This window comes from Amblyraja radiata, chromosome 1 (assembly GCF_010909765.2).
Source record: "Amblyraja radiata isolate CabotCenter1 chromosome 1, sAmbRad1.1.pri, whole genome shotgun sequence".
Classification (NCBI taxonomy): domain Eukaryota; kingdom Metazoa; phylum Chordata; class Chondrichthyes; order Rajiformes; family Rajidae; genus Amblyraja; species Amblyraja radiata.
Window position 1 is genome coordinate 14,197,605 of NC_045956.1, and position 26,948 is coordinate 14,224,552.

A 26,948-nucleotide genomic window follows, 5' to 3' on the forward strand; every position below is an offset into this window, starting at 1 on the left:
ACATCTGGCTGTTTGGTTGTTATTGGTTGATTTCATCTCATGAGAGCACATGTAGTGACACTAGACAGGGAGTGTCCTTGCAGAAAAAAATGGCTTGTGCATTTCAATGGATTACAGTTTAAAAATTGTCTTCATTTGTCTACAGGGGGGCTTGCAGCTTTTCATCTCTGGGGATGCAATGATTTCAACATATCATGATACTGCAGTTCAGAGCCTACATGAAATTAGTATTTTAGAAGATATTCTGAACATTTCTGTTGTATATTAATTCTGAATTTCAAACTAAAAAATAGGTTTTCTTCAAAATTATGTACTGTTTTTAGACACATTTATAGAGCGAGGGTAATAAAATTACTGGATCTTCGCAGTGCACACATTACAAAATCAAGTTGAAACAAATAATCTTAATGTAAAGACTAGGATTAAAAGGCAATAATTTTACTGATTTGTGAACCAAAAAGCTACCGTTCAAATATTTGCATATTTTGCTCATGAAGACTGAGAAATATTCTGGAAAATCCTCTAGGAGCAATAAATGCAAGAAGTCACTAATTTTCTCTGAAAGCAACTTATAAATACCCACGTCTGGTAAGAGTGTTAATATTTAATAAGACAAAATGTTTTACATATATAGTACTTCAATAAATATTAAGAATGAATACTGAGTTTTATTAAATACTCAGGAATTATTGCAAATATGATTACTTAATCATACATAAAAGTTCACTATCTTCAGTAATCTGCAAAGTGGTTGAAAAGAAAGCATAACATTCAAAAATAAAACCATTGAGTGATTTCCAATAACATTTTAACCAGTTTGGTCAGTAAAGTACAAATGTAAATGTATGGAAAAGAAACCTTATAGCTGTAGTAAATATATTTCAAAACCAATATTCTTGGTTTGAATGCAGGTCGAAATTCAATTCTAGGCATATCCTTTAGAGTGTGGGGGATCTTGGATGGTATATTAATAGTACTTTCAGATCTGGCGAGGTTCCTGAGACATATCTTCATCAAGCAGATGATTTGTTTAATTGTGCATATGATGGTCTCGTCACATTCATTGTGCTGCTGCTGGCCTCGTTGGGCTTTGAGAGAGGGTAAAATGAAGTTTTTAAGTTGCTATTCCATGAATGAACAGTCAGCTTGATAACTGGTTCAATGTAAGAAGGGATAAAGGAGAATGTATGCCTCAGCATGAAACAGCCCATTTACTTTATGAATTTGAATATTGTTTTGGTATTGATGGAGCACCTAATCTAGCAGGTCAACAGCCCTAGCTATGAGTGCTTTAATTGCCATATTTGCAATCGATAAGATTCTGCTCTTGTTTAAAGCCAGATATAATTAGGAATATAAATGCCTGCCCTGTGGCATTTAATCTAAAGTTAGCATAATTTCATAATTTCAGACAAAGCAACATAAGTTAGGCATCATAGATGTGTGTGTGTGGTGCTGACTACTAATAGTAGAAACAGTTAAATTTGGCAGCTGTGTTTTTCCAGTGACTGCAAAAGTCTCACCATCTCATGCAAAGTAATAAACCACCTCAGGATTGGTGTTCTGCTGCACCCTTCTGCTGATTTCCCAACCCCCTCATGAGGGTGTGTAAGACTACGCTGGTGTTATTTTTGCTGCACATCCTGATAATCTTGGTCTCATTTGAATACCATAGTGTAAGCTTCACCAATACTGATCTGACAGGTCAGACTTGAAAAGTGCAGATCCTTAGCATGTCAGATTTGCATTATATAACTTCAGCAGTACTCTGAACAAAGCTTTTCAAACAAGTTACAAAACACATTTGTGAAACTTCTTGTTGGGAAATATCCCTGTGGACTCTTCAGTTATTTCAGTGTTTTGGATGCTGTCAATGACAAGTCTGCAAACCTCATTGACTTTTTGCCAATAAATTGCAAGCATCACAACATTGCAGAATTGTATTATTGATATATTTTGAATAAAAGCCTGCCCCTCAAGGCAGAAGTTATCCCACATATTAATGTGCAGTGATAAAATGTGTCCATCAACTGGATGGAGCCAATCCTCTATTGTAATTGCAATTTTACATGATTTTGTCCTGCACCCACATCTAAATCCAAATCAATACAATAAACGTAATTGAAACAGCACTCTCAGCTCCCTCCGTTCTCCCCAAAAGTCATAAAGCGTTTGTGCTTCCACCAATGGATTATTTTGCAAAAGATCTGTAAAGAATCGTGGCACGTTTTTTTGCTGTGGGCATTATGCAAAGTTATGCTCTTAAGTTCAGTCTCCTGATATACAGGATCTAGCTTCCATGTCCTTCTCCACAGTAAATACAAATGGGAAGCATTCATTGAAAACCCACCCATGTCCTGTGGTTCTACACATCGATCACCATACTGATCCATACTCTCTGCCAGCTACCCTGTTCCTCTTAATATATTTACAGATTATTTTAGGAATTTCTTTTATTTTATGTTTATCTCGTAGGCCCTTTTTGCCTTCCTAATTATTTCCTTAAGTGTATTTCGATATCAACTTATACTCCCCAAGCGATTGATTCCAGCTGCCTATACCTGACATATGCCTCTTCCGTTTTCCTGACCAGGAATTTCCTTAATGTCGCTTATCAACTGAAGTTCCCTAATCACTGTCGTTCACTCTAAAAGGAACATGTTGGCCCTGAACTGTTGCTATCTTTGTTATGAAAGGTTCCACTTGCTGCTTCACCTTTTACCTTCAAACAGCCTCTCCCAATCAACATTTGCAAGTTCTTGTCAGATCCCATTGAAATTGGTTTTCTTTCAATTCAGGATCTTTACTGAGGTCCAGCTCAATCTTTTTTCACAACTATCATAAAACAAATAAGATTATGGTCATTGATCTCAAAAGTGCTCTCCCTGTCGCACATCAACAACTTGCTAGCCTCATTTCCGAAGAGGAGATTGAGTATAGCCCCTTCTCTAATAGAACCATTTACATATTGATGCCCAGGAAACTCTCCTGGATACACATAATAAATACATTTTTCTTTAAGCACTAAGGGATCTTGAAGAACAACAATCTAGTCCCAGAGAATTTTAAAAAAATGGATCAGCCTGAGTCTGAATGGTGTGCCTACGTAAAATTGCAGTTGTACACGTACACGTACACGTTTTATAAATAAACCTGCTGGAATGTGGGTTAAGAAAAGTGAATGTGGAAACAGAGGGATAAAGAGTTGTCTGGAAATCCAGCTTTTATGTTTAGTGTGTTTAAATGGAAAAGGTGAACAAAGGAAAAGAGACTCTGCTTGGACTAGTAGGAGTCAGAAAGGAACATTGCGGAATGGGTAACCTGAAATTGGAAAATTCAATATTCATGTCATTGAGCTGTAGACTATGCAAATGAAATAATAGGTGCTGTTTTACTAGATTATTCTCGGCCTCATCATAGCAGTGGAATAGCCCAAGGACTCACAGGTTACTTATGGAAATAAAGTTGAAATGATATGCAATTGGAAGTGCAGGATGGCTGCTGTGGACAGAGCACACGAGCTCTGCGAAACATTTGCCTCATCTGCATTTAACTTCATCAAGGTAGCAGAGACCATATTGCGAGCACCGAATACAATTAACTAAGGAGGAATTGGAAGCTCAGGATTTACCAGGAAAGGCTGTTCGATCTTGTTACTATATTCTAACTCATTGATACCGTTATTCATTCAACAATGGTGATATCGTTGTTGAATTTAAAGATGTTGGACTGCGTGTCGTGACAGTCATGGGTATATGAAGAGTACAACAGGGGACCGAACGCAGAGCATAACTTTGCAGAACGCCCATAGCAGACGTACTTATCATAAGAAGGTTTCATTTGTGGAAAGGACATTAATTCATTTGTTTTTGTAGACTTTATAAACAAGTGTCCAAATTAGCTGTTCATTTACAGAGTATTCCATAGCAAGCTGCAATTTTTTGAGCAAAATAGATGAATTGTCCATTAACTTGCATTTCTTTTCACCAAAGAATTCTATGGTTTTTTTCAACAAATTATTCTATTTCTGGCGGATTAAGAACATTATGACATAATTTCTCCAGCAGTGTTTCAGAGATTGACATTGTTGCATCTGTATCCTATACTCCCGTAAGCATGTATCATTGCAGGAAGCCCAGGACAAATTTCTGTAGTTTTGTGATTCGACAAAATTCTCTCAAGTATCAGTGCCAGTGGCATTGAAAATCCCAACATATTGTGATTTCTAGGCATTTCATTTTTAAAACCCAGTATTAAAATATTTTTTTCCAAATGCTTACTGTGAGAAAGTGGTTGTAAACAAACATGAATCCGAATTACTCTACACTAGACATTGAAAATGATCAACTATATAGGGACTATAAAACCTGGAAGTGTTGAGTGCCTCAGTCAGTCTCTGCAAGATGGGGGAGCGAGAGGGTCATCTACACCCCATCTGGTGGGAGGGCAGAGGGATTATAAAACCCAGAAGTGTGGGTGTGGCACAGTCTCTGCAAGATGGGGATGGAGAGTTCACGACTGTCTGAGCTGTGAATCAACTGAACACACTGAATGTCTACTGAACTGTGAGTGTGGTGTTTTGTGTGGTTTTATGGTGGTTTCACCCTGCTTGAAATGGTATGAAACTGCATTTGAATGTGGTGGCCTTGCACCCTGCATGAAATGGTATGAAACTGCATTTGAATTTGTACCCTGTATTTGATCCTGTAGTGATCTCCCCGCTCATCTTTTACTGAACCCCCCCATTCATCTTCTACTGATCCCCCCCATTCATCCTGTACTGATCCCCTCATTCATCCTGTAGTGATTCTCCATTCATCCTGCACAGACCATCCGATCCACACTGTACTGACCTCCCCCCCACCCCCATTCATCCTGTACTGATCCCCCCCATTCATCCTGCGCTGATCCCCACCTCATCCATCCTGTACTGATCCCCCCATTCAAGAAGAATGGGGGGAACAGTCTGAAGAAGGGTCTCGACCTGAAACGTTGCCTATTTCCTTCGCTCCATAGATGCTGCCTCACCCGCTGAGTTTCTCCAGCATTTTTGTCTACTCACATTCATCCTGTACTGTCCCCCCATTCATCCTGTAGTGAGCCCCCCATCCATCCTGTACTGATCCCCCCAAGCCATCCTGTACAGATCCCCCCCCCCCCCCCCGTTCATCCCATACTGATCCCCCCCCCCCCCCATTCAACACTACTGACATCCCCCGTGCTCTCCCTTCACAATTTTACATACTTCATCCATCACATACTAATTCACCTGCCTCAATCCTTCCATTCCCCACCGATTGCCTTCTCAACTACCCCCCCCGCTATCTATCCATCCCGCACTGATTCAACCCCCCCCCCCCCCTCGCTGACCCTATTGTGCTGGAAATGTCTTCAGAGCAAACATTGACTATGTTTGATAACGGAATGCAATCAAATGTGTTTTAATTCCCAATGTTATTATTTGTTTTAGTGCATAAAGATGGATGAATTTAATTGTGAACAAGTGAAACATTAAAACCGCAGAGTTCGATTGTCACTGCTACCGTTGACACTTTATTACAGAATTCATTTTAACGGCAAATCAATGCTCTTAATATGGAGTATCAGTATTGTAGTTATTTAATGAGCAACATTCACAACTATACGTTGGATTTATCCAGGTTTTACTTCTACAGTCGGTCATATACATCACAAATTTGGTCAGGAGATATTTCAATTGAAATTTTAACGTTAATTCTGAAGTGGGAATGATGGAAACAGCATTTATTAATAATTTTTTTTAAATCTGGTGCTTACAAACTGGGTATTTTCATTGCTGTTCACAACACGTACATCTAATCTGAATGTCCGGGAATGTGGTGTCTTTTGACATCTTTAAACATATTACCAAAAGTATATTGTCTGCAGTTATGTCCTTTGGCCATCTCTTGTCAGTTAGTGTAATGTTTAACCTGTCAGATGGGTATAGTCGGTTTTAACAGCATTTATCATAAAATGCCTTTAGAAATTTCCTTGCAACCTGTATATTTTGTTATGGATAAATTATGTGGGAAGCGAGAGTGTTTCTGTGCCAATAGCAATAACGACCCATGCTATGGCCATGTCATGATAATTTTCGGTGCTTCACAGAAAACATGCTTGCATCAATCTGTAGTGTGCATGGTTATGCATATATGTTACCATGGTCCAGGATTTATTGACACAGGTTGATCATACGCTGAATAATCCAACCACATTTTTGTTTAGAAGTGGAAAGAACTAATAGAAATTGCATTAATTGCAATGTGTAAAAAGAGTTGAGATACTGTATTATAATTTTGCTGCATGTCATTGTGGTATATATCATGTCTTGATTGGTGAATATGTTTCGTTTGTGACTTTATTTTAAGCAGATATAATATGTGAATGCTTCAATGAGCATAATTCCGACTGGTAACTACGCACTTCGTCCGAGCACATTATCGCACGCGTCATGCAAGCCGTCCTAAATGACCACCTAAACTGTCATTTGGCAACCTGAAAAGCTGCCTAGGTTGCCCGGCTGGCAACAGGGAAAAAAAGTTAAGTGAGAGCCCTGTAGACCTTCACTTCAGGGAGTCACTATTTTAGCATTGGTCTCCATGGTGACTGGTGAGTCCAGCAATAAAGTTGCACCAACAGCCAGATGCGCCAGCACAGTTTGGCCCGGTGTTCTTTTTCGGGGGGGTGGAGATGCTATTTGTAAGTATTGTAGAGTCGGTGCTCGAGTGCTATTCTTCTTGGCATGATATTAAAAGAATGGTTTTGAAATTGATCATTTGGATAAGATTGATGTTTAGGCAGAACTAACTTCTATCCTTCTCGACCCAGTGTTTGTAAAGGGGACTAATAAAGGAGTCAGGTCTGTTGTTTTGAAATCTAATGGGATTGGTCCCAAAAATAAGAGCATCTGCAAATGAGCCACCACAAAGCAGGCAGAGATTTATTGCAGTAATCATTCTCTACGTCTCATGCTGTATAATTGAATTAAAGAGGAGGCACTAAACAGCACCACAGTATTTACTGGGTCAACATTTTTGTGAAAGAATCACTGATCAGGAGGGCAGTACATATCAGAAGAATGTTTGATGACAACATACTTTATGGAGATCTGACTGGGGCAAATGAGCATGTGGTGGACAGAAGTAAAGATTCAAAGATTCTCTGAAAACATGCCTGAAGAGTTTCAACATTGACACTCTATAGCATCACTTTACCCCTGTCACCTACTATGTGAAAGGATATTTCAACCCATGATTGTTCTCAGTAGCCACCTCAATATGCAGCACAACACTATAAACTGGATGGAAACTCAAGAAATTGTAGATGCTGGAATCTTAAACAAAAACCAAAGTGCTGGAGGAACTCAGCGGGTCAGGCAGCATCCATAGAGGGAATGCACAGACGAAGTTTCGGGTTGGAACCCTGCTTCTGACTAACAGGAACAAAATGAACATTGAATTCACCGATTTCAACTATTACTCTCTCCCCTCCCCAGCCCTGTGCGCACACATTTCTCCCACCATCTTGGTCACTCTGCTCTTTTCCCCATTTCCCTTTTCCCCATCTCCCATCTCCGAGTCGCATATCTCTTCTTTATCCCCCGTCTTTCCCCTTCCTGTCCCTTTAACCCATTTCTCTCCCTCTGGCTTTAATTTTTATTCCTTTTTTTCCCCCTCATCTGTCACCTGTTTGTCCCTTTATCACCTCTAGCCTTTATCAATTACTCCACCTATTGGCTAGCCACCTTTCACCTGTATCCATCTATCACTTACCAGGTATTGCTCATCTCTACCTCTTTTCCAGTTTCCTCTCCCGTACTCTAATTAGCCTGAAGAATGGCCCCAACCTGAAATGTCATCTGTCCATTCTCTCCACACATGCTGCCTGACATGCTCAGTTCCTCCAGGTATTTGATTTTTTTTTTTTAACTATAAACTAGATGCCATGATCATGAGTGACAGACAGCAACAAGAACGCCCTCATTGTGGACAAATGTTCAATGGCATTTAATGGGCATGTCATTCCATTTGACTGAGGATCAAGCAAATGGATTCTGACCCAAGGAGATACTGACTTTGTGAATGGTTCATATGAAGAAAATATACGAGGAAGAAGAGTGTAGAATTTAAACAACTGGAATTGAGCTATCAGTGTTTGTAAAAAACATGAGTTCTTGACAACACTCCAGGTGTTATGCAAATTTACTTAACAGAACTTCGCTAATCATATTATGCATAATCAGATAGAACTTATCATGAACATTCAATGTAATCAGACATATATAATTTCATTTCTCCAGCCAAATATGCTGTACATGCATTTTAATTAATTTTACAATCATACTAGTTTGAATAAACTACATGCCTATGCAGTTCAATAATTATCCTTTACATTAAAAAATGGCATAATTGCAGTCCACATTTACTTTTCAGACACTCCATTATAGGAAACCTATTTTTAGAAATGGGGAAGAGTGCTTAGTATTTGGTGATGTAATGATATGATTTAACCCAGAAATGAGGAAGCAAACAATATTGTAAAAAACCTCTTAAAAGTTGGCTTGTTTAATTACTCAGCAATTTCAGTGTGTTGCTACCAGTAGCCTGTGATCACTTTTTGCTCTTGTTAATGAAGTGCAGGAGGATATATTCATATTATTAGCGCACTGATTGAAGATTGTGATATTGAATCATCTGATGCCTTTGGGTAGGCTGTAAATGCTACAGGTTGACAGGAAGGTGATGAGGCAGCTCCAGCCAGGGCGAGCACAGGAGGACGAGCTAATGCTGTCTGCCCTGAGGGCTTATGGGAGCACAGTTGGATTATTATGTTAATGTATGAGCCTGCTGCCCTCTTCCTTTCCCAGCTGGGTTCCCTGTTGTTAGGAACTGCTTTGTGGTGACAGAGGAGTAATATGCTTCATGATTGAAAGGGCAAAAGAGCTTGAAAATAAAGAAGAGATATGTACAGATATGCAAATTTAATAAGAAGAATGTAGGAAGGTTTTAATGGATGATTTTCTCCAAAGTTCAACAGGAAGTCGATCCCATTAGTCAATGTATTGAATGAAATGTTTTAAAGTTCTGAATGACAGTAATTTGCATTCAGTTAATACCTAATAACATTATGATATTTACATGTTCTGTTTTGTGCCAGCAAGCATACAACAGTATTTTATAGCTTCATTATTGTGTTGGGCAGCTGATGTGTTTATATCTGTTTGCGATAAAGAAGTATAGCTCAATTTTGGTGTTGATAGTCACAAATTTGGAAGAGGATCAATACATATTAGTTGTGCACAAATAATTAGAAAGTTAATGTAAATGTCTTCAATATAAATATTAACTTAAAAGCTCAGTATATCAATAACTCATGCTATCTAGGAATGTAAACTAAATGTAGCAAGTGCTTGGTGCATACTTTGGTAAAGAACAGTGAATACAGAATAAATGGTTTGATTTGCCGTTTGGAAATTAAAGTAATCAGGAAGATATTTTCCTGCTGTGTGGCCAAATAGTGTAAGATATTTCTTCTCATAATATGTATTACATACGTAATATGTATTTAATAGGAGATTGGTGGGCCAATGGTAGCCTCCTGTGCTGTAATAATTCTATGACAAAAAATGTACCAAAATCATCTTGGTGCATCATTGTCAATGTTTTGTTTAAGGATCAAATTGAATTTTGAATTGAACTCTGTTCATGTTGAGAACAACACCCTGGTGATCTTGTATCGACTTCTGCTTATTTGTGAAAGATGCGAGTGAAATGGAGAGACTGTGGAGGAGATGGACTGTAAAGGTTGGGCCGGAAAATTAAAGTTATGAAGACAGAATGAATTAAAGAGTAAAATTATGGCGAACCTTGACAGAGTGAAAAGGAAGAGCCTATTTCCATTAGTTGAGGGGTCAAAGCCAGGAGACATAGTTTGAAAGTGACTAGTGCAAGGGAAAATGATTTAAAAAAAATGAACCTGAGGGTGGTAACGGTCTGGAAGCCACTCTCTGAAAAGGTTGCTATGATAAAAACTTGATTCGCATTTGAAAGGCACTGGATGCATACTTGAAGAATCTGACACACAGGTCTACAGACCAAGTGATGGGAGGCAAGATTAGGCCGGGGAATATTTTGTCTGCCACAGATATGATGGGCTGAATAAATTCTTTCAGTATCATAACTTTTCTATGATTGTATGAAAATAAGCTAAATACATCAAACTAATGCCATATTTGCAGATGATGCAAGAATAATCTTGATAAGGGAAATCGGCTTTTACAAAAAAGTGAATTACAAGAATGACTTAATTTCTTGATTATTTAATTAATTGTTTCTTTGCTCTTCAACTTTATATTTTGATTTTGCTATCAGTCATGCAATTAGTAAGCAGAAGAAATTTTAATTGTCTGCTTTCACATTTTTCTCCTATACTCTCAAAATATGTTTGCTGCCTTGTGAACTTATTTATCAATTGTTAATTGATTATTTTCATATCAACCTTGATTATGATTATTGTCAAATAAGGTGGGTTGGTTTGTTTTGACTGACCCTGATGTTGCCTCTGTATTTTTCCTTCATTATTTCTTTCCCTCTTCATTTCCTTTACCCTCTTTGTTTGTTTATTTGCCTGTCTATCTATCTCTCTCTCTCGCACTTCCTCTGTTTATGTGTGCCTGCACTTCAGTGTGCCTCCGCCTCTGTGTCTATCTCTGTCTCTGTATATCCCGGACTCAATGTCTCTGCTTCTTGCTGTCGTGCGTTACTGCTCTTGTCTTTGTCTCTTCCTCTGTCTGTCTGCCTCTGTTTGTCTGTCCCTGTCTGCGTCTGCGTCTGTCTGTCTGTCTGTCTGTCTGTCTGTCTGTCTGTCTCTCTCTCTCTCACTCTAACTCTCTCGCACTCTCTCTCACTCTCTCTCCCTCCCTCTCCCTCCCTCTCTCTTTCTCTCCCTCCCTCTCTCTTTCTCTCCCTCCCTCTCTCTTTCTCTCCCTCTCTCTCTCTTTCTCTCTCTCTTTTCTTCTCTCTCTCTCTCTCTCTCTTTCCTTCTCTCTCTCTCTCTCTCCCTCTCTCCCACTCCCTCACTCCCTTCCTCCCTCTGTCCCTCTCCCTCTTCTTCTTTCTCCGTCTCCTTCCCTCTCTCTGCTCTCTCCCCTCTGCTCTCTCCCCTCTGCTCTCTCCCCTCTGCTCTCTCCCCTCTGCTCTCTCCCCTCTGCTCTCTCCCCTCTGCTCTCTCCACTACGCCTCTCTCCACTACGCCTCTCTCCCCTCTGCCTATCGCCCCTCTGCCTATCGCCCCTCTGCCTATCGCCCCTCCGCCTATCGCCCCTCCGCCTCTCTCTCCCGCCGCTCTTTGTCTACCTCTTTCTCTCTCTGCCTCTCTCTCCACCTCTCTCTCCGCCTAACTGCCTGCCTCTCTCTGTCTGCCTCTCTCTGCGTGTCTCATTGATTTTGCTTTCAGTTGGCCTTTCACCATCCCTGCTCACACAATCCTCTCCCAACCCTTTGATCCCCTGGCCACTACCACCATCACGATCTGTAATAATAAAGATCTTTAATTGTGTCATTTTTAATAATACTGCTGGTATACAAACTGAGATGGCTGATTAATTGTAAATCTTTGGCATTGTTGCAACTGCAAAGCTCTTCTCATTGCTTCATAAAACCAAACATTTTTATTTCAGATGAAGGGAAAGCTATAGATTTAAAGAAGAATTCAAAGCAGTAGAGCCAATTAGAAATTTGAATAATTGTAAGCAAAGTATGCAGACAGCAATAGAAAGTTTACCACTGCCCAGTCCATCACCGGCTCTAACCTCCGCACCATCGAAGGGATCTATCAAAGTCACTGCCTCAAAAAGGCTGCCAACATCATCAAAGATCCACACTATCCTGGCCACACACTCATTTCACCATTGCCATCAGGAAGAAGGTACAGGAGCCTGAAAACTGTAACTCCCAGGTTCAGGAACAGCTTCTTCTCTACAGCCATCAGGCTATTAAACACTACAACAAATAAGCTCTGAGCTACAAGAGACTATTATTATTATTATTGCAATATATTTGTTTATTTATTGAGTATGTGTGCATGTCTATATATATGCACACTGAACTTTTTTTTCTCGTTATGTACTATGTTGACATATTCTGCTGTGCTGCAGCAAGCAAGAATTTCATTGTCCTATCTGGGACATATGACAATAAAACACTCTTGACTCTCTCTTGACTTTAATGCTGTTAGTGCACAAATTCATATTGAAGAGAAATGAAAACGAATGGTGTAATTAGATGGATGAATTATTGGCACAAATAGAGATAAATGAGTTTGATCAAATAGTCATTGTGGGGACTCGATGGTGATGTGATCAAAGTTGGGAATTACAATTTTAGGGCACTTGACATTTAGAAAGAGCACATAAAGTGGAAAACAAAACCAAGTCTCAGATGGGGTTGAGTGTGCTAGTCTAACTAATAAAGAATGACTTAAAGTCAGTAGTAATTTTGACTTTAGAAGAATAGGATATAGAATTAGCATGGTGCTGATAAGAGATAATAAGAAGCAAAAAAACACTGAAAGGAGGAAACGGGTCATTATTGGACAAAATATTAATAAAACAATTTAGAAAATCATCAGCAAAGGTAATAAAGTAATTTTCAGGTATTTTAATATTCTATAGACTACAAATCACAATTGCAACAATAGTTTGAGCGATGAGTTTATAGGATGCACTTGACATATTTTCTTTGCGCAATACATCATAGAACCAACATGGAAATGTTGTCTTGGATGATGAAATGGTTAATTGCTAATCTCATTATAAGAAATCCTCTAGAAAGTGATCACAATAAGATGGAATTCAGTATAGCAAGTGATATAATCCAGTCAGAAACTATTCTTGAATGTAAATAAATCCAATGATTATATCGATTTGAAGGGCAAAATGCATTTAAATAAATATTTCTCAATTCGCAACAAACGTATATTCTACGATGAGGCTAAATTTGAAAACGGAAACTGATCCACATATAGTTAACTAAAGAGGGACGGGATAGGATTAGATAGAAATAAATATATTTTTGTGAAGAATAACATGCTTAATGATTGAGGAAATTAGAAACTGTTGATGAATGACCAATGAAAAGAAGAGGAGTGTGCAGAGAAGAAGGTGCTTGGAAAGCTGAAAGGTCTAAAGGTGGATGAGTCACCAGGACCTGATGCACTACACTCCACGGTTTTGAAAGAGTTACCTGTAGAGATTGTGGAGGCATTAGCAGCGATCCTTCAAGAATCAGGAATGATTCCAGAGAACTGGAAAACAGCAAATGTGACTCCACTGCTTAGGGTCAGAGAACAAAGAAAGGAAATTATAGGCCGGTTAGTCTGACTTCTGTGGTGGATAAAATTCAAAGTCCATTATTAAGGATGAGGTTTTGGGGTACTTGGAAGCGCATGATAAAATGGGCTGGTCAGCATAGTGTTGTTAAGGGGAGATCTTGCTGGACAAATCTGGTGAAGTTTTTTGAGAAGGTAATAAGCAGCCCAGACAGAGGAGAGTAGGTGGATGTTGTTCACTTGGATTTTCAGAATGGGTAATTTTTAGTGACCAAAATATGAAAAATTGGAATACATCTCTGAAAGCATTACAGGTATATTGTTTTGTACTGTATATATGATTCATATTTTTTTCAAAGTTTATCGTGAAATTTTTATGTTATGCTGATAATGTTTGTTTTGGGTCAGAGGGCACATATGACTCGTCACGTGTGTGACCTCACACGGAAGCATTTATTTCGTAACAGTTTTATCTTACATACTCGGTGAATTAAAAAAAAAATTAAATTATAGTTCTGTGGGTAGGAAAAAGCAATGAATAAGAATACGACGACATCTGGTCACATGTGTGACATTTTGGTTCACTTTCCAAAGAATGGCCCCCGATAAGGTGCCTCGCGTGAAGCTGCTAAATGAGATAGGAGCTCATCAAAAAAAACGGTCAAAAACTTTATTTGCCATTTGTGCTTACACACATAGGAACTCTTGTGCGGCTATTCAGAGAGTCAAGTCAAGTCAAGTTAAAAATTAAAATTAAGAATTTAAAAAAAAAAAAAAGATTAAAAAGACACACAGAAGACACATAATCCATAAAAAACACATACCACTCCAGAAATAAAAAAAGAAAATGCCTAAAACCCTATACAAAGGGGAAAGTGAGAGCATTGTAACTTGCACAAACCCTATATCAGGACATCAGTTCATTTTGTTTTGTTTTGGCCAAGAGTCTCACTGTTGCAGGGAAGAAACTCTTAAAAAAGCGTGTTCTATTTGTGGCGATACTGTCCGCTCGTCTGTGCCTGAGGTTGTATGTGCAGTTTTTGTGTTTGAGCAGGGAGTGAGCTGGATGTAGTGTGTCTCTGATGATTCTCTCTGCTCTTTTTTGACAGCGCTGTGTGTAGATTGTGTCCATGGAGGGGAGTTCAGTTCTGATGATCCTCTCTGCAGTCTTTATGACTCTTTGCAGAGCCTTCCTCTCTGTCTGTGTGGTGTTTCCATACCACACCGTGATGCCTGTGGTGAGGATGCTCTCTATCAGTCCTTTGTAGACCTGGGTGAGAGGGCGACAGTGCAGACCAGCTTTTCTGAGCAGCCTGATGAAGTACAGTCTCTGCTGGGCTTTTTTCACTGTGGCTGCAGTGTTCAAAACTGTAGATGGTATTAGAGGCGTGATACTAGCATGGATAGAAGATTGGCTGACTGGCAGAAGGCAGTGGGAATAATGGGGCCCTTTTCTGGTTTGCTGCCCGTGACTAGTTGGGTCTGCTACTTTTCACATTATATGTTACTGATCTGGATGAAGGAATTGGTGGAAAGAATAAAAGCATAGACTACTTTCAAAATGGGGAGAGGATTTAGAAATCGGAGGTGCAAAGCGACTTGGGAGTGCTGGTGCAGTATTCTCAAAAGATTAATTTGCAGGTTGAGTCAGAACCAATGGGCACAGCCTCACAACAAAAGGTTGCATCTTCAAAATGGAGATTTGGAGGACTTTCTTTAGCCAAAGGGTGGTGAATCTGTGGAACTAATTGCTGTCTGCTGTCTGTCTGTGGAGGCTGTGTGCTGTCTCATAGCTGTCTGCTGTGGAGGCCATTGTGGGTATTTTTAAGACGGAGATTGATAAGTTCTTAATTAGGAAGTGTGTCAAAGGTTCCAGGAAGAAGGCAGCAGAATGGGGTTGAGAGGGAAAAATAGATCAGTCATGATTGAATGGTGGAGTAGGCTCAGTGGGCTGAATGGCCTAATTTGGCTCCCATGTCTTATGGTCTTATACCAAGCTGTGAGTTTACAGGTTGTGCTGGAATAGAGTCAGCTATGCTGCTGATACCAACATCATTTTCCGATAGCATAATTGTAGTGCAATCCAAAGCATTGTGGAGAATGTCCTTGGTCTGAAGTTCAAACTTATTTTCTGCAAGGACTGTGCCAAGATTGCTTCCAGCAATGCTATCAAAGAAAGGATGCATTTTCATTAGGTGGTTTAGTGCGGAAAAACTCAATTAGGTTTCCCTACTCAAGTACAGTCAACATGTGCTCCAGACCCAGCCTGGCAGTTCCATCCTCCAGGACTTGGTCAGTAGTGATTCACTCTTGATGTTGGACTTTGAGATGTAAAATCCAGAGAACATGCTGAATCGTGGCTACTCACATTATCTCATTCAAGTTTTGATCAACATGTAGGAATACTACTTCGTCAGTTGAGGGAGGAGAACAGGAAGCATTTAACAGGAGATTTTTGTATCTGTGTAAGTGTGACACTTCGGGGGGGTCTGGATGTGATGATCAATACTCCCAGAGAATTCTCTTGTGTAAACTGATATATGAATCATCTGAGGAAGTACCTAAACATATATGTGTAAAAACATTTCAATTTGTATAATATTCACACTAAAATGGTAGAGCAGTTTTATTCATTTTTGGTTGCCATGATATAAATTGTAAGTATGCCTTTGAATTGGAGGAGAGCAAAATTTGATTGTTGAAGTTAGAATCAGGAACTTAGCGGTCACGCAGCATAGTTGAGGGTAAAGGACTGATGATGTTTTGCATCGGAACCCTTCTTCAGATTGTTCTTTTCCTTGCAGATGCCACCTGACCTGCTTAGTTCCTCTTAGTCTGAAGAAGGGTTTCGGCCCGAAATGTTGCCTTTTTCCTTCGCTCCATAGATGCTGCTACACCCGCTGAATTTCTCCAGCTTTTTTGTGTATCTTAAACTGCTTAGTTCCTCGACCAGTTTGTTTTATATTCAAGATTCTAGCATCTGTAGGTACTCCTGCCTCCAAAATAAGAACAGGCTTGGTGTTCGAGAGCAATCTCAAGGATGAAGTGTTGTTTTTGTCTAAAACTGCTTGAAAACTGAAGCGTGCAGCTACGTAGGGTGTTGTAATACTATTTTCTCTCTTTTTAAAAAAAATTACATACAATAATAAGTTACTATTATTATTATTATTCAGTCAAGTGTTGTTGATAACCACTTAATAAATCTTGTGTAATTTCTGAGTATGAGATGAATCTTCCGATTTAAATGTTAAACTTAATTTGTATAATAGAAATCATAACTAACATTTATACAATTTGGCAGTTTGTTTATTAATTGGCATGGAGCTGGTAAAATAGTAGAGTTGTGGAAAGAAAAGTACACGAGAATCACGCAGATCAAGAAATATAAGCCAGTAGGTCGTGTCTTATGTTTGGAACATTCGGCTGAAACCAAGTCACAATTTTCTAATATGGATAGATTGTTGACCATTCACAATGAACTGAATCTTCATTGTGCTTCATTCACTGCAGCTGTGCTATTCAGAAGGTTATTCACCTACTTGTCAGTTATCTCTGCAGGCAACTCCTGAGAAAGGCTGGGATTTAGAATGTTGTTACAGTCACACAAAGATTTGAATGAGAGTACTGAAAAGTATTGGTCCTCAATGAGAACTAGTATTGTACTTGGATCAGTGATGGTTAATATGCAGGTTCAACAAGCAATTCAGAAAAGAAAGAGTGTGTTGGTCTTTATTGTAAGAGAATTTGACTACAAGAGTAAACATGTCTTTCCCCAAATATCTCATCTCCCAGGTGATGGCACGGTGAACTTTAATTTAGTGACCTGAGATCTATTTTGGCCTGAGATCTTTATGTAGTTTCCACCTGTATCTCAATGGAAGCATATCTCTTCTGCAGCCGCTTGCTGTACGTGCGTCAATGTTGCCTGGGACTGAGGTGTACACCGCTTCCAGATTTAAATGGTCCATTCATGGCTTCACGCAAACTTCTGAAAGAGGTTGGGGATGGATTCTCCTTATACCCTTTAACATATCTACATTAAACATTTTCAAAGCATCTTTAGGGCGGGCAGGGGTGGGGGGGGAAGGGAGGCTGTACATAGTGCCGTCTATAGCGGCCGTTATCAGACCCCCGACAACGGGAAAAAAACGGAGGGATATCGATCGCTATTTATAGGCTTCCATTGCAGTGAGAAATGGTCAGATATCCCTCCGTTTTTCCCCCGTTGTCGGGGGTCTGAAAACGACCGCTACAGACGGCACTATGTACAGCCTCCCCCACCTGCCCGCCCGCGGAGATGATCGGCGGCTCCGCGTTCGCGAATCGGCCGCTTATTAATTGAGACCGCGGCTTCACTTTACCGCGAGTACCTATGTCCCGCGATCGGAGCACTTTTTCCCGGTAAGTTTTCGCAGGCAGCTCCGAGATTAGCTGTTAAAGACTTATTACTCTACAACAGGCTGGCATTAGTGACAATGTTTAATTGACTGTCTTATGGATACATATAGTTTAGGCCCTCAATTTCATGAATGAATGAAGTAAGTGAATGAATGAATGAATTTATTCACATTATAAAAGGGTGCAATTAAATTAATTAAACTCCATACAGATAGATTTTCATAAATTCAGACTTTAGATCTTACCTTTTAGTTAAAGTTGGTCCCTGGCTGTCTAAATCTTTGTGTTCCAGGACCTCAGCAGGGACTTTGCTTTCAAGGCTTTCTTGCACTTTAATCCACTTCGCAGCACTTTCTTCAGCCTTTTTAATGCTTTCCCCACTAAATACAATTACCTTCTGCAAGTTTCCACAATATTTATTCCACAGAACAACAAATCGGAATCTCCAGTAAAACAGGCATCTGTGAAGCCCCCTTAGCCATTTTGTGTGCTAGCCTGAAACAAAGCGCGTGATTGGCCAACTGGCAGACAAATCAATGTTAAACGTGCTTTGATTGGACTAAAAATTACATGAAAATTTTCCGGTTTTTCTCTAATTTAATAAAAATGTGCAAGTCTTCTTCATATCGAGTTTCAGGGGTGATTTATATAATATTTTTTACACAATATGTGAAAATTTCATTCTTCAAATTTCATGTAGTTTGGTGACTTAGGTCACGAAATCCCATTTCTAGACACATTTTTGATGCTCGGCCCACAGCCTAATAGTCTGGCCTTTTCCTTGACTCACTGAGTTCCTCCAGCACTTTTTTTTGCTCAAGATTCCAGCAATCTCTTTGTGATCTAATTTAAGGCATTTCAAGCTTTTATTATACTCTGTTCATTGCCTCTTGACATTTAGCTTTCTCCAGAATTTAGAAACACATTTTGGGAACAGAACCATCTATCCCCAATAACTGTTGGCAGGTTCTTTCTTGCTTGTAAAAAAAATCATTTTTAAAGAAAGGAACATTAATTTATTTTTGTTACTGTCTTTGAAAGGGTTTTTTTCCATGTCTTGCTTCACTTTCAAGTACATTCCATTATTTAACCATTGCCTTCTACTTCTTACCTTCGTAAATCCAGCCATCCTGTTTGCACTTTGCAATTGATAATGAATATTTGCAGACTATTACAACAGAGAAGACAATGGCCTAGGTTTTCAGGTCGTAATGGATAGCTGATTATCTGCATGACACTGAAATTCTTTCTCTTTTTTTCCGTAAAATAAGGCTCTAAAAATATTACACTTTGTTGTGTGAAGGACGTTAATTTTTAATCTTGCATTGAGTCATAACTACTACAAACTCTGGAGACCTCAAAATCATATTTTATGTATGCGGGTTGTACTTCTCCAGGATAAATACATTTTAGAAATGTATTAAAAATTTGTCAGTTTTACTTCTACCGTCAGTTTTTGTGGAAGAAATATCCTTTCCAAAAGAAAATAACTTTCATACACTGATATTGAAGGAGAATACTACTAGAGTTGCATCTCTCAAACATGGCAATCTGTACTTTCAGTCAGTCTTTTTTAATCACATACGTTTGCGAAATAATTCGCAGAATGAGTAAAGAATAAACATATTTAATTCTTTAAATGTTTGTTTCATAGAGAATCATATAAATAATATTTTTATAAGCCCACTGTGGAAGAAGTGTATATTAAAATCTACTTCTAGTCTTTCAGTAAAATCTGTACTGGTTGCTGTTAGTCCGTATGCTTTGCTAATTTCTTGAGTGAAGCGTGGGCCTTACTTGTTTTTTTTTAACTTTATCCTGGTTTGACCCTCAGTTCATGTTAGAACTAGCAATTTTTTATTAGCAATCATTTCTTAATTCTGAGTAATAATTTTCTGTTAAAGTTATGTGAAGGTTATTAAACAGACTTTGTTGTGATTCTTAATTATTTGTCAATATATTGAGGTGGAAAATTTGTTTTAATGGGTGAGTCATTCATTATTAGAGCTAGTATTGAATTTATAGTGAGCATAAACTGAGCCTAATTAATGTCTGAAAAAATAAACATTTATAACTGGTAAACATTAGATGTGAGCATATTTGAAATAAGGTGAACAATCTATACTGTAAACAAAATCTGTGTGTTATTCTCTGCAGGACTATATATACTTAAATTCTGTGCAATGCCTAAATTTAGGATTGATGTCCATAATGTACTTTAAGGTAGTTCGTGAAAAGTATTTAATAATAATGAAACACTGAGATATTGTCCTGCTTAAATGTTCTTTTGGGTGTTGATCTCATTCATCAATGTCGACAGACCCTTTTCTCATTAAATCCAATTTAATAGAAAAGACTTAATTTCCTTAAGAGAACAAGACACTTGATTCAATTTAATACACGCTGCTGAGAAGTTTAATCTATTGCTTTCATCTGTGAAGACCTTTACTGGATTGAGAGACACTTTTCAGCATGTCTTTTTACAATTAGAAGTATGAATTGCTGCTCAGTTTAGGATTTTCATTTACTTAGAATATTTTTTCACTCAAGTTCCATATTTACATTGTTGTTACAAAGCTTTGAAAAGTATTTTATGCACCCCAGCATTGTGGTTAATAAAATGTTGATTGGCAATTTTGATATGAGATATTCCTTCACAAATTAATTTCTTTCCTTTTCTTTTATGATGGGGCTGTTTCCTAAATTGCATGCTGAGAACCTAAAGATCATTGCATTTCACATTTTGCACCACTGATCACCTGGGTTAATTTCTCATTCCTGATGTATTTAAGAATGAATTATTTACCAAACATGAAGGGCGTGCATAAAAGATATAACAAAGGCTTCTACTTTTCAAATGTCTTTTTTCCATTCTGAATGCAGTTTTTGTTTAAAAAAAAGCTATAAATCTGTTGCAAGAAACAATAGGGGCGGCACAATGGCGCAGCGGTAAAGTTGCTGCCTTACAGCGCCAGAGCCCATGGTTCGAGCCCGACAACGGGTGCTATCTGTACGGAGTTTGTACGTTTTCCTTGTGACCACATGGGTTTTCTCCGAGATATTCGGTTTCCTCCCACGCTTCAAAGACGTACAGGTCTGTAGGTTAATTGGCTTGATATGAATGTAATATTGTCCCCAGTGTGTGTAGGATAGTGTTAATGTGTGGGGATTGCTGGTCTGTGGTGCAAAGGACCTGTTTCCGCGTTGTATCTCTCAACTAAACTAAACGGTAAGCCTGTTATGCCTAATCGGAATTTTAAGCAGAAAAAATGATTTTGGGATGACGTTAACATTATAAATGAAATATAGCAAATAATGTAAAAAATTATTTACAGTTAAAGATAGAAAAGTAAAAGGAGTCGAACAACATCAATAGTTTCTGTTTTTGGTGTTTCTTTTACATGGTGTACTTCACTCTGTGTGGTAATACTTGATATTCCAATTGGAACTGTGAACCAGAGTCATACTTTGCAGAAGTTATCTTCTGGATTTTATCCTGTGTATCTTTAATTTATAAACTTGACTCGTGTGATTAATTTCCGGGTTTACCACAAAAATAAGATTTAAGAATTATTGACAGTGCTGTGGCGTCACCTGATGGTCAGACCATTTACTGTCGAACCCGCATCAGTGGATACGAGGAGTGTCACGTGACGTCATGGGTTAAGGGGAGTGTCCTGCTACATGAGCAGATCTTACCTAGAGATCGTTAGTCAACAGGTAGCTGAGCTCGAGTCCACACCCTCGCTCAGCAGCAGCAGCAGCAATGACTCTCATGTTAGAGAATCCCAAACGCACATGTATGTTAAACTTATTTGACCGAATAAAGTAACCGTTTAGTCACAGTTTGGACTCGCTACATTGGTGACCCTCGATGATCATTCATAACATCATTTTTTTCATGTGTTTTGCCCTACTAAAAACAACACAGCATTTTAAATGATTGTGGCATTTTTATTCTATTCATAAATGACATTATTGAAGTTGTTAAATCTACCACAAGACTGTTTGCAGACGACTGCATCATATATAAAGCGATCAATTCTCAAGAGGATGAAATTTCTCTTTTGTCTGACCTCACAAGCCTTGTTAACTGGTCCAAAGAATAGGGCATGAGTTTTAATGCATCAAATGTAAAGTGATGTAACGTAATTGTAATCCAGGTTGGGCAAAGTATTCTATGCTTGGCTAAACCTTACAGGAAGTCACTGAAGACAAATGTCTCGGTGCCTTTATACAAAACAACTTGAAGTGGGATAAGCAGTCACATTATGCTGTAAACAAAGCCACGAAGATGTTCAACTTCCACCATTGTTCTAAAACTGTAAATAAAAAATTGTACCAAACCATAGTCCAACTTCACTTGGAGTATGCCTCTGCTGCTTGGAACCCCGGTACCAGGAAAAATACCGGTTTGTGTGCGGCGACTTCAGATGACAATCCAGTGTAACCAAAATGCTCACCGACTTAAACTGGGACTCCCTTGAAACCAGTCGCCAGATGCTCAGAATAACTACCCTTCACAAGATCATCAACCAGGACATCGACCTCGACACTGACATACGTCAAAGAGAAAACAACAAGATCTAGAAGAAGCCACAACAAGCAACTTATAGTGCAACAACACACATCTACTCCCTACATCCAGTCTTTTTTCCCTGAAGCAATTTCCCTCTGGAATGCTCTCCCACAATCCTCTGTTGACATGCCCACATATGCAACTTTCAAGACCTCCATCCATGCCCACAGACTGCACATTCCCCGCTAGACCCTACCCACTCTCGTCAACTTCAAGTATAGTCCCTGGTGGACTCTTTGGAAGTGATGACCATAAGGTACAAGGCATATTTCTGTAAGGGCACGGATAACTGTCGTCTTTGCACTAATTCTTCTTTCTCTTTTTATTTCAACGTGGCTGCTCCCAGCTACTTTGATGCTGCTTTTTGCCAGTAACTTAGCCATTTTTTGATTTTAGTGGATACAAATTTCACATTAGTGTGCCATTCATGCACTCTAGATAGTTTACTGGAAAACTTGAAGTCCCATCATTTGCAGAGCATTTTGGAAATTTCCACCCTCAGTACCACCTCATTGCTTAGCACTGTGCCAGCAGCATAATGACTGCAAATGGCAGGCAACTGAATGGATATAGCGAACATCCCATCCAATATTTTATCTGGAATCGCATCAATTAACCAAAATACACGTAATCAAATTAAAGTTGTTTAACCTTATCTATATAATTAAAAGTCTCATCTTGACCACTTCCTCTCTGCGCTGTATATTGATTTTAGAAAAAACACTGCCCTGTATTGCTGTGATTTTTGACCATCTTACTCACATTCCTCCTCCGCTGACCAGCCCCGAGGATTTTTCCCATCGTTGAAAAATAAAAAAGTTATGAGTGTTTAAAAAACCTTGAGATCAGCTGATTGGTCCTCTCGCCTGTCAATCACCATGATGAAGGTAACGCCCCTTCCTGGGGGGCGGGGTGGCAGGACTATAAAACTCCGGATGCCTAGACGTGAGTCAGTCATGCTGCAAGATTGCGAGAGCGTGGCCACGACTGTCATTCTCAGCTGTGAATCAACTGAACTGTGAGTCTGCAATGCACTTGCAATAAATGATTTGTTAGCCTTTAATGACAATGCCATGAGTTTTTGGCCTGCTGCCCTGCCTGTGCTTGAAAGTGCAATGCTTAATTGTAAATGAAATGACAATGCCATGAGTTGTTTGGCCTGCTGCCCTGCCTGTACTTGAAACTGCAATGCATTATTAGGTCTGACTGTGGTTGGAAGGAATAAATGCTTTATTAGGTCCGACTGTGTTTGGAAGGAATAAATGTTTTATTAGGTCCGACTGTGTTTGGAAGGAATAAATGCTTTATTAGGTCCGACTGTGTTTAGCCCAAAAGTCCCGCTCATTTCGTGACTTTCGCTTAGTGGGCAGCTCGCGCTGATTGCGAAATTTCCGGTGACTGCAGAGGTCGCGCTGATTGCGTAATTTCCGGTAAGTGCAGAGGTCACGCTGATTGCGGAGGTGCTGCTCACTGCGGAAGCCCCACAGTGGAGAGGCCGAGCTCAGCCATGTGAGTAGATTCAAGAAAGTTTACTGTCATATTTATGGTGTGAAAGTGTGTATGCGAGTGTGTGTGAGTATGTGTGTGAGTGAGTGAGTGTATGAGTGTGAGTGAGTGAGTGTGTGAGTGAGCGTGTGTGTGTGAGTGAGTGTATGTATGTGAGTGTGTATCTGTGTGAAGTGGAGGGTGTGTGTGTGTGAGTCTGTGAGTGTGTATATTGGAATTGGTGGAGAGGTGGAATATTGTGTTGGGGACCGGCCCTCCCGTGTGAAGTTGGGACCCAACGGGTCCCACTTAGTCTAGTATCCAATAAAGCATACTTTCTGAAGATAGACACAAAAAGCTGGAGTAACTCAGCGGGCCAGGCAGCATCTTTGGAGAGAAGGAATGGGTGATGTTCCGTGTCGAGACCCTTCTTCAGACTGGTTAGGGATAAGGGAAACGAGATATAGACGATGTGGAGAGATAATGAACAACGAATGAAAGATATGCAAAAAAATAACGATGATAAAGGAAACAGGCCATTGTAAGCTGTTTGTAGGGTGAAAAAACATAAGCTGCTGCGATTTGGGTGGGGGAGGGATAGAGAGCGAGGGAATGCCGGGGCTACCTGAAGTAAGAGAAATCATTATTCGTACCACTGGGCTCTAAGCTGCCCAAGCAAAATATGAGATGCTGTTCCTCCAATTTGCGTTTCGCCTGACTCTGACAATGGAGACCGAGGACAGAAAGGTCTGTGTAGGAATGGGAAGGAGAATTAAAGTGTCGCGCAACCGGGAGATCAGGTTGTTTCACGCGGGCTGAGCGAAGGTGTTCCGTGAAACGCTCGCCCAGTCTGCGTTTAGTCTTGCCGAAGTGTAAGAGTCCACATCGTGAACAACGGATACAGTAAATTAGGTTGGAGGAGGTGCAAGTGAACCTCTGCCTAACCTGAAAGGTCTGTCGGGGTCCCTGGACAGAGTCGAGGGAGGAGGTATAGTGACAGGTGTTGCATCTTCTGCGGTTGCAGGGGAATGTACCTGGGGAGTGGGTGGTTTGGGTGGGGAGGGGGTGGTTTGTGTGGGAAGGGATGAGTTAACAAGGGAGTTGCGGAGGGAACGGTCTCTGCGGAAGGTGGAAAGGAGTGGGGATGGGAAAATGTGGCTAGTTGTGGGATCCCGTTGGAGGTACCGGAAATTTTGGAGGTTTATTTGTTGTATGCGACGGCTGATGGGATGGAAGGTGAAGTCTCTGTTGTGACTAGGGGGAGGGGGTGCAAAGCAGAGCTGTAGGGTAAATGCATATTTTCTGGTTACACTGCTTGTTTTGAAGGAAGCAAAATTTGTTAAATATCTAATTGCAAAGTTCTCATTTGCGAATAAGTGAGATTTTAAGAAATATCTTGTTAAAATTTAGGTGTACTGTATAATGCATATATTAGTCTAACATTTAGTAGCTGTCGTTTCTGGGGTTTTTTACTATTCCTTTATGGGGTTGGGCATTCCTGCCAAAGCAGCATTTATTGACAATTCCTAATTGCCTCTGTGAAAGTAATGGTGAGTTATACCTTGACCTGTGTGGCTTAAACATGATATCAGGAAGAATTCTGATGTATTATGATTCAATAAAGGTGGAGGCAAAGTAATGAAGGATTAGCAAATTATATCCAGGTTAGTACTAGTTATGATTTGGCATGGGACCTGAAACTCACTTTCTTAAGTATCTCTTCCTTTTATTCTACTAAATAGTAGGACTTGTGGATTTGTGCTGAATGGACATTGGGGACTTACTGTTAGATGGAGTACACTGTAGTTTTATTGTGCCAGTAGTGAATGTTGATGATAATGGATGGAGTATTGATTAAATAAACTGCTTTGTTCTAGTTAGAGTTGACCTTCTTAAATGCTGTGGGTGCAGTAATCACCCAGAGAGGTGGCTTGTTTTCCAAAACAGTCCTGAACTGTACCTTGCAAATTACGGAAAGATTCTGGAGGTCAAGACATGAGTCACTATAGCAAAATACAGAGCTTGTATAGCTTTTGATTGATATACGGTGGGTATAAGGAGTGCAAAGCTATCTTATTCACCTGTTTACAGAAAGAAACACAGTTTTGCGTATTTTGGATTCCTAACCCAGATGATTTCTAACCCAGTAGATTAGCCAATAATCCACAAATATTAATCCTTTAATTTCATCATTATGATGAAGGGATTCAGGGAAGGAATGCATATACTACTCCACTCTTCAGAAATGAGCGCAGGATTCAGATGGCTTAGTTTTAGAACCTGTGAAAAGTTGGTGGATTGCCGACCATGATGACATAATTGATTCATTTGATAATACAATTGCAGTGTTCTTATTACTGGACCTGATTAGAAGCTATAGTAACGTGTAAGTGTTAATGTGTGTGTATCGGAAAGTGCATATGGGTGTTGATGATTTGGTGATTCAAGTTTGTACCTGGAGATGGAAGGCAATCAAAATCAAATCTGGGTCCATTAGGCTCTTTATTTGTGCGAATGCTCACCACATGTGAATTGACGACACGTCTTTTTACACTTCTTTACCAAGATAGTGTTGAGTGCAATTCAGAGACATGTGCGTGTGTTTATCTGCTACCATTTTCGTTCCAAATCAACTTGTTTCACATCCCTTTGGAACTAATTACTTTATTAAGATGTTGAAAATGTTCTTATGTGGCAAGAAACGCCAAATGTTATCCTTGACAGTGAACAAAGGTTATTTGTCTGTATAATCTGCAGTATTCTAGGCGTTATATTTCATTGCCAACATTTATTGATGTCTCAAGAAATCTACATAAGAAAGCTAAATACTGAATATCCATAATACTAGATTGCATTTTCTATCTATTTGTCATTTCCTCTTTAGGAGTAGTACATAGGTTTGTTTCAGTCTTTTGAATGTGGTCTTGAATTTTGTGTAAGAAGGAACTGCAGATGCTGGTTTAAACCGAAGATAGACCTCTCCAGAGATGCTGCCTGTCCCGCTGCGTTACTCCAGCTTTTTGTGTCTATATCTGTGGTCTTAAATTTGTTTGGTACCTGTTACGTTTGTGGTAAATAGTGCTAAAGTCTGATCTATTATACATACATTTTGTGATGGGATTGTATGGCTCTGCTTTGT

General features: G+C 39.4%; 1 protein-coding gene across 4 annotated transcripts in view; it reads left to right on the forward strand.

Annotated features, from left to right (window-relative positions):
• The window catches only part of slc10a7 (solute carrier family 10 member 7), a 153,251-nt gene that overhangs the window by 23,734 nt on the left and 102,569 nt on the right, over positions 1–26,948 (forward strand). The window lies entirely within an intron of this gene.